This window comes from Salvia splendens, chromosome 16, assembly GCF_004379255.2.
Source record: "Salvia splendens isolate huo1 chromosome 16, SspV2, whole genome shotgun sequence".
NCBI lineage: Eukaryota > Viridiplantae > Streptophyta > Magnoliopsida > Lamiales > Lamiaceae > Salvia > Salvia splendens.
In genome coordinates, this window is record NC_056047.1 from 32322667 (window position 1) to 32332088 (window position 9422).

Consider the following 9422-nt stretch of genomic DNA (forward strand, 5'->3'; position numbering starts at 1 on the left):
GTAGAGAGAGTATAATAAAAAAAGAATAAAGTAAGTGATAATAAATGTTTTATTTTTAGCTAAAATGATAAATGACTCAATAACTTGGGACAACCCAAAATGAAATATGACTCAAGTAGCTTGAGACGGAGGGAGTATAAAAAGAGTAATTTTGACCTTTGAATATTGGAGACTCACAGTTATACCATTTCAAATCTTAAATGGAATTCTCATTCTCTCTCCTAAAATAATTCAATATTTTAAATTTGATACAACTTTTCAAATTTAAATATTTTCTTACAATAAATATATTAAATTAAAGATAATTTTATGATGATTCCAACGAAATCCTAATTGCATGGTATATATAAGACTGAAAAAATGATATTATAACATTTATAAAATGATATGGTGTTGTTGATGTTTGTTGTCACCGTCTTCTTAAAAAAATAATATTTTTAGTGTACAAAATGATATTTTTGGTTCATAAAATGACGTGGTGTTGTTGATGTTTTTAATTACTGTCTTTTTGAAGAAATGCTACTTTTGGTGCATAAAAATGATATGGTGTTGCTGATGTTTGTGGTTTTTGATTTATTGATGAAATGATACTTTGTATGCAAAAAAATGATATGGTATTGTCTATGAGTATGGGTATTGTTCTGAATGGGACATGATAATTTGAGGGATTAAAAACGATATTTTTGCAGCATAAGAATGATACATTTTGTTTATAAAATGATATGGTTTCACTATCACACAAAAAGAATATCATTGTTCCTACCTTGTACTATCATTTTATTCAGCATTTGATATAATACCATGCAATTAGGTTTTCGTTAGAATCCTCGTTAAATCGTCTTTAATTTGATGTATATCTTTTGTAAAAGAGTGAACTACAAAAATCGTCCCAGGAATATGGGTTTATATCGCCCGTAGTCCATGAACTTTAAAAATATCTGCAGTAGTCCATGGTGGTCCTTTTGCACTGTTTTCTCCAGAAAATGTACTTTTTGGGGGCTGGACAATTTGGACTTTTAACATTTTTAACTTTTTCAATCTAATATTATTTCAATGATGTACTAAATTTGATATTATTTCATATTTTCTTCTTCCTTTGTCATCCTTCACTTTATTTCTTTATTTCAATATTAGATTTAATTTTATAAAATTAAATTTTAAAATTTAGATTTTTAAATATCAATATATTATTTGAATTAAAATTATTAATTTATGTATTCTTTCTCAACTCATAGTTATATATATAGAAATAAAACTATACAGTCGGCTCAAACAAAACTCTTTCATAATAGAATACATAAATTAATAATTTTAATTAAAAATAATTTATTGATATTTAAAAATCTAAATTTTAAATTATTTTATAAAATTAAATCTAATATTGAAATAAAGAAACAAAGTGAAGGATGACAAAGGGAAGAAGAAAATAAATTTTGAAATAATATCAGATTTAGTATATCATTGAAATAATATCAGATTTAAAAAGTTAAAAATGTAAAAAAAAAACCCAATTGTCCAGCCCCCAAAAAGGGCATTTTCGAGAGTGAATAGTTCAAAAGAACCAATTTCGAAATAAACCCTTAGTCTAGGGACCATTATTGTAGTTCACTTTTTGTAAAAAAATATTTAATTGAGAGAGGGTCATCACCTTCTGTTTCTTACACCTCCAAGTGACCAAGTTTCCTCCAAGTGACAAAGTTTCCTTCAAATATCGAACAACCGTCAGACCTCAATGCAGCCTCCCAATGATCATCTTCAGGACTGTGCATAAACTGGCTAAGTACCCCCACCATATATGAAATATCTTGTTTGGTGCGGGAGAGATTTATGAGTTTCTCAACCAGTATCTGGTATCTTTCTCGATCAGTAGTTGTTGCCCGCCAGTTTGCACTCCAACATGTCTCTGTCAGAAGGTTCTCTTGCTCGATCTTAGCACTTCAATCCACATAAATATTTGAGATCCCCAAGATTTTTCATCTCAAATTCGGCTGCCAGATGTGCTTTGAGTTGCTTTATCTCTTTCGTATCATCACCATTAATGATAATATCATCTATTTAAATTATCAAGCATGTGATCTTCTCGTCTTTTCTCTTGATGAAGAGTGTGTAGCCTAGCCTAAATTACTCTGTCGATACCCATATTTCTTCATTGCTTAAGTGAATCTTCCAAACCACGCCCTAGGGGATTGCTATAGTCCGTACAAAGTCCTCTTTAGCTTGCATACTTTCCCCTATCCAAATTTTTAGAGAATCCAGATGGCACTGCCATATAGATAGGATCTTCTAGCTCTCCATGCAGGAATGCAATAATAATATCATACTGTTGAAGCTGATGCACTTTTTATTAGCACTATAAATACCTGCAAGTATACATAGTAGGAATAGTATAGCTAAAGGTTAGTACCGGATATCGATCACGGGGAAAACAAACACAGACTGTCTATCTTCCACTAAAACTTAATTACTATTTGGAGAACCGAAAGTTTTGAGAATTTTTTAAAACAAAGAATAATAAAAAAACAAAGAAACAACTATTTGCAAATAAGTCACGGAGATAAAAGTATAGAGATAAGGAAATTCCAGGGATGTGCCTTCACAATTATTGTTATACAAATTACAACTACAACACCCTAGCACAGTTCTTACTTTGATAGAACGAGTCACCTAGTTTATGCTCATGCGATGCAAATGTTGATTACAAACATTTGGGTTGTCAATCCTAAATACGTAACTCCTAGAAGCTCCTAATACCCTTATAAAGTCCTCACTTTCAATTAACAGTGTCGTTTTAAAGGAAGCTAATTGTAGTGTCTATTAAGTGAATCTAACTCGCCAACCTCCTCTCACGATTATGTAGCAAGTTATATTAAATCATCACCGAATGTGTCACTCAAATGTGAAGTATTATGGAACAACTTAAGGAAGAAACAAAGTAAGAACAAATGGATTTTAAATAGCAATACGAATTGTATAAACCAATAAAAGTTACTAACACATCCCTAGAATCCTATGAATTTAGTTACACATGATAGAATAATCTAAAAACATAGATTGAAGGGAAGACAATGAAAACATAAGAACTAAAGCAATAAAACCCAAAGGTTGAATCCTTGTAGCCTTGATGATCTTGATTCCTTCTTCAACTCCTTGCACAATGAAACACTCTAACTTTTAAGCTCTGGAAAATATATTGCAAAGAGAAGATCTATTTTTTATGAAGCTTTGGAGGCTATTTATAAGGGATAAATCGCCCCTTTTCATATAAGGAAAAGAGTTGCAATATATGGTAAATCTTGGAGAGAAACTAGGGCAAATTCTGCTAGCCGCTTTTTCCTGGCGGGCCGCTGCACCTTGGCCAGCGGTCGCCATGAGTTGATCCGAGGCTTCTGACCTTTGGATGGCGGTCGCTGCACTTGTTTCAGCGGTCGCCATCCATCATCCCGTAACTCTCTGGACTCTCGGTAGCGGTCGCCACGCGTTATCCAGCGGTCGCTGGGCGTGTTTTGACTTTATGCACAACTTTTTCGGAGCGGGCCGCTACAGGCTTAGCGGTCGTTTGGCGCCAGCGGTCGCCGGCAGTGATGCAGCGGACCGCTGGACATGCAGAACAGCTCCAGATTTCCAACTTCGCGTTTTGACTCCCTTTTTAGGCTCAAATATGCACATTTCTCACAAAACATGTCAAAATACCAAAATAGATAAAATATGCAAATAATGGACATGTAATGCAACTTTGACATTGAAAACGGACCAAACGATGGCCTTAAAACCGTGCAAAATCCTAGCGTATCAGAAGCGACCCATCCTTATTTGCTGCAATCGAAAGCAACACACATATCGTGTTCATCTTGGCGATTGGAGACAATATTTCAGAGTAATTAATTCCATGGGTCTATTAGGATTGGTATACTGAAAAACATATTTTGAGCATGTAGCACAGATAGATTTGCTGGTATACAATAAACTCTACAATCCATTTTTAACCCAAGGCGAGAAGAAGTAATGTTATCGCATTGGTGTTTGCTTATGCATTTATAAGATGTTTCTCAAACATTTAAATGTATAAGAAGTAAATAAGTCTGATTCTTCTACATAGTAGGCTGTTCGTGAACAACGTTCACAGAAGGTGACTCAGTCAGTCCTTTGTAGAAGAGAAATGGAATTTCACAACCTAAATAGACTTTGGCTACCTATCGTGAAAGGTTTCAGTGTTAGTCCACATGTTTCCTTACCTTAGGATATAAACGACACTGGTGTGGTATAACACTGAAGGATCTAACGGTTGAGATAAGTCTTTCTTGCTATTTACTGAAAGACGAGGTCTAGGTGATTGTTATTTCTTAATCATTGTTGACATAACATTGAGCATACGATATTGATTATGCACTCTTTAATTTATCAAATGAACGATTTTTTCGCAATCGAAGAACATATATCTTGGGTAGTGGTGATCAATGTCTAGAGATGCTAGTATTGTTATTGCAGTGAATCGTGTGTTGGTTGATAATATCCACAAGAGATGTTCGAAAAAAAGTTTTATTATTCAGAAACCCGACCGGTTGGAATTTATTCCAGAATAATAAATAAACATTTTGAAATAGACAACTCTTGGAAAAAGATACTCCCCCCGTCCCATAAAAATATGTGCATTTTTCATTTTCATCCGTCCCACAAAAATATATGCATTCCATTTTTGGAAAGTTATATCAATTTAATAATGTAGGTCCCACTATCCACTAACTTTACTTTAACTACTATTCTCCTCCTCTCACTTATATTACCATACCATTCTCCTCATCTCTCTTACTTTACCAATTTTGTCTTAATTCTCGTGCCATTTCATTCTCCCATATTTTTATGGGACGGAGGGAGTATTAATCAATTAAAGTCAAATAATAGACTTAAATTAATTAATGGATATTTATATCTTAACTATGGGAAATAATAAAGTAAATAGGGTAAAGCCCGGATTACTCGTAATTTGGATTGGACGTGTAGTTAATATTATTATACTATAGTGGATGATAATAATATTCTGTTTGGATTTGAATAAATTGGGGCTCAATTTAATTAGTAAAAGTGCAATAAGTTTGACTCAAGTCCAACCTCCATGAATCCCTAATCTGGCTCATCATAACTCAATATAAAAGGAGATTAGAAAGGAGATTAAATGAGAATTTTAACATAAATAATTCGTGCTCCCCTCTGGGAGTTGGACAAAAAAATCAGTTCTTCATAGAACTTATATTATGTCTTCTTTCTAATCAAGTCCTTTTCAATTCTGACAAGTTTTGCCCACCCAAAGGTCATTATATGTGTTCGGAATACAAATTAGAAGATTCGTGGTCGAGTACAAAGATCTTCATGTAGAGAAGGCGCAAGCAATCGTCGATTCTTTGGAGAATCTGTTCGGTAATTCTAAACCGTAGGAAATCATGAATTAGGGTTTTATTTCCTGAGCATGATTTGATTTGAGTTCTTATATGCAATTGATTGTTTAACATGTGATTAATTGAACCCATAATCGGTCAAATAGATCTGTAGATCTGATTTATTTGTTTTTGCATGACTTCTGTTGTGCAAGGGGCACCAAAACCCCAACAATTACTCCTCTCGTTCCATAGTAGTGGAGACATTTTTTTTTGGGACGTGATTTAAGAAAAAATGTGTTAAGCGAGTTACCTAAAGGAAGAATAAAGTAGAAAATGAAAAAGGTAGAGAGATGAATAGAGAATAAAGTAAGAAAGAGTATATAGTAAGTGAGAAAAAATGTTTTCACTTTTACTAAAAATGAAAATGACTTCACTACTATGAAATGAATCAAAATGGCAAAATGACTCTACTACTATGTAACGGTTCATAAATCAAAATGGCAAAACGACTCTACTACTATTGAACGAAGAGGTAATAGAGTAATTTCATTTTTTTAAAGTAACACATTTTCTTATTCTTACTTTTCCCTTTCTCTTACTTTATTTTCTCTACTTTTCCGCTCTCCTACTTTATTATTTTTTCATGGACAAATTGCCTTTAAAGTCACAAACTTTTTCATTTTTCGATTTTCCCACGAACTAAAAAATTATCGTATAATGTCATGAACTTTATATTCTGTCGTCATTTTCCTGTGACGGGTTTTCTAGCCATGAAGCAAGTTGATGTGTCTTTTTAAGCTAACACGGCTGCTAAGTGTATAAGCTGGCGTGGCTGTTGACGTGTCAAATTGCCCTAAAAGTCACAAACTATTCATATTTTTTGGTTTTTCCCACGAACTAAATTTTTTTAGCTGAAGTGTCCATTTAAGCTGACATGATTGCTGAGTGTGTACTGACATGTTAAAATTATGCTTACTCGTATTTTGACGCAAAAAATCCCAAAATTTATCCTAATTCACTCTCCATTCTTACCCTAAATTCACATCCCCAAATTTCCTACACTTCATTCTCAAATCGTGACGATGAGCACGGCGGTGGCAAGGGGCTTCTGCGTGGCGGCGGAGGAGTCAATTTCTTGATTCTTAAATGTTGTCACGTTGACTGACCACGACTTCTTCCTGTTCCGCTTCCTACACATGATAAATAATAGTAACAGCAAGAGAAGCAGCCCTAGAATAAATCCAATTGCAATTCCCGCTATGGCGCCGCCAAAGAGCTTCTTCTTCCCTCCATCGCTACCACTCGCGGCTCCACCGGCGATAATAGCCAGAGTTTCGGGGCACAAGATGTCAAGAGGCTTCCCATAAAGAGAAGTGTCAAGAAATGATTACTTCAATTTTTCCACATGGCCTTTCAGAATGGAGCCATTTAAATTGTTGAAAGGAATGTTTATTTGGTTAAGATTTGAGAGCTAAAGTGATTGTTCTAAAAATACGAAATTGAAATCGAAATCGAAATCACACATTCAAACTAGAGAATTGGCTGAATTCGAACAAACCTAAAAATTACACATTCAAACTAGAGAATTGGTTGAATTCGAACAAACCTAAAAATTGATGCTTTGAAACAGGAAACATCAAAATGGGATTACGGCAGAACTCACGACAGGAGGGAAAAGAAATCACAACAAGAGAACGGGAAACGTTAGTGGGAAAAATCAGAAAATGGGAAAAGTTTGTGACTTTTAGGTCAATTGAATTTCCGGCGTTTTCCACGTCATATTTCAGGCTTGCCACGTGCGCAAGATTTTGTCCGGAAAACTCCAGGGTCCGGTCAAATGGTAAATTTCAACAACCAGGTAAGTTCATGAAATTATACGCCAATTTTTTAGTTCGTGGGAAAAACCAGAAAATGAAAAAAGTTTGTGACTTTTAAGGCAGTTTGCCATTTTTCATTTAATACATTACACTTTTTTTTTCTTAATCTCCATACCGGAAAGAGATGTCTCCACTACTATGTGTAAACTTCTGATGAATATTTGTGTGGGTGTTTTCTTGTGTTTTGAATGAAGGAGAAGAGAGAGATTTCGGAAAGGGAATTTTATTGAGAATGAATGAATTGAATTAACAAAACTAAAAAACATAATAGCTACTTAAAACTAATACAAAACCAACGGTCGAAAGAATCGACGGCTGTGACTTAATCTGATCTATCTCGCTTCATCCGACGGTCACTGAAACATCCCAGCTCAAACTTCATTTAAACTTCATACTCACAACTGATTCATCAATTAATCCACAAACTCCACCTTGATGATTCAACTTGTGACTTAACTGAGTTTCTTCAGCCTCACCAAGTCCATACATAACTCCAGTTTTGCTCTTGGTAAAGGCTTGGTTAACATGTCCGCCGGATTCTCAGCTGTCCCAACCTTGAACACCTTGATCTCCCCTTCTTCTATCCTTTCTCTAATGAAATGTAGTCTCACATCGATATGTTTACTACGCTCATGGTATACCTGATGTTTTGCCAAACACAAGGCACTATTATTGTCACACCCTATACTCACAGATTCTTGGAGTATACCAAAGTCTCCCAACATCCCTCTGAGCCACGAGCTCTCCTTGACAGCAGAGGTTAATGCCAAGAACTCAGCCTCAGTGGTTGATAATGCCACTACCGATTGTAGGCTGCTCTTCCAGCTAATGATTGAACCATATAAAGTGAATAGATATCCTGATTGTGATCTTCTAGTGTCTAAATTCCCAGCAAAATCAGAATCAGACCATCCCATTAGAGCATCTCCCTCGAATTTATCATCACCACCATACAAAATTCCAAAATCTGAAGCTCCTTTCAAATATCTCATCAGCCATTTTAAAGCTGACCAATGTTCCTTTCCATAGTTGGACATGTACCTGCTAGTCACTGAGATTGCTTGTGCTAGATCAGGCCGAGTGCATATCATTGCATACATGATGCTACCAATGACATTTGCATATGGTATCTTCTGCATTTCCCTTACTTCAGCTTCTGTTTTTAGACTCTGATCTGTGGACAATTTATAGTGTTGTCCCATCGGTACAGCCACTCCTCTAATGCTATCCATCTTGAACCTCTTTAGTAATCTGGAAACATAATCAGTCTGAGAAAGCCATATCTGCTTGGTTTCTCTTTTTCTGACAATGGACATTCCTAGGATCCTTCTAGCTGGTCCTAAGTCTTTCATTTCGAATGCCTCACTGAGATCTGTCTTTACTTGCAGCACCTCATTCACATTAACTCCAGCCAACAACATATCATCTACGTACAACAGCAAGTAAGCCACAACAGCTCCACCTACCTTCTTGATGTATACACACTCATCATATGATGATCTCAGAAAACCTTTCTTGAGCATGTGCTCATTGATATTCATATGCCATTGACGACTAGCCTGCTTCAACCCATAGATGCTTCTTTTCAAAAGACACACCTTGCCTTCATCCCCGGCCTTCACAAAACCTCTAGGTTGAGCCATGTAGATAGTCTCTTTGAGTTCACCATGTAGAAATGCTGTTTTAACGTCTAACTGCTCTAACTCCCAGTCATTTCTTGCCACTATGGCTAGCAGAATTCGTATAGAAGTGTGTTTGACTACGGGGGAAAACACCTCATCATAATCAATGCCAAATTCTTGCGTAAAACCCCTCGCAACCAACCTAGCCTTGTATCTCAGGTTCTCACCATCTGCACCCTCAATTTTTCTCTTGAATATCCACCTACAACTGACTATCCTCCTTCCATCTGGTTTCTCTACCAGCACCCATGTCCCATTCTTCAACAATGAATCAATCTCATCTATCATGGCTTTCATCCATTTCTCCCAATCTCTACTGTTCACAGCCTCCTCATAAGTATTGGGTTCAGAGTACTCTATCTCCTCTGCAGCCATCAAACAAAGGAATAAGTATTCAGCATCTGAATATTTGCTTGATAGCCTGATATTCCTTCTCACTCTGTCTCGAGCCAATCTCCAATTTCCTAATTCTGGTTCTTAAGGCTGTGATG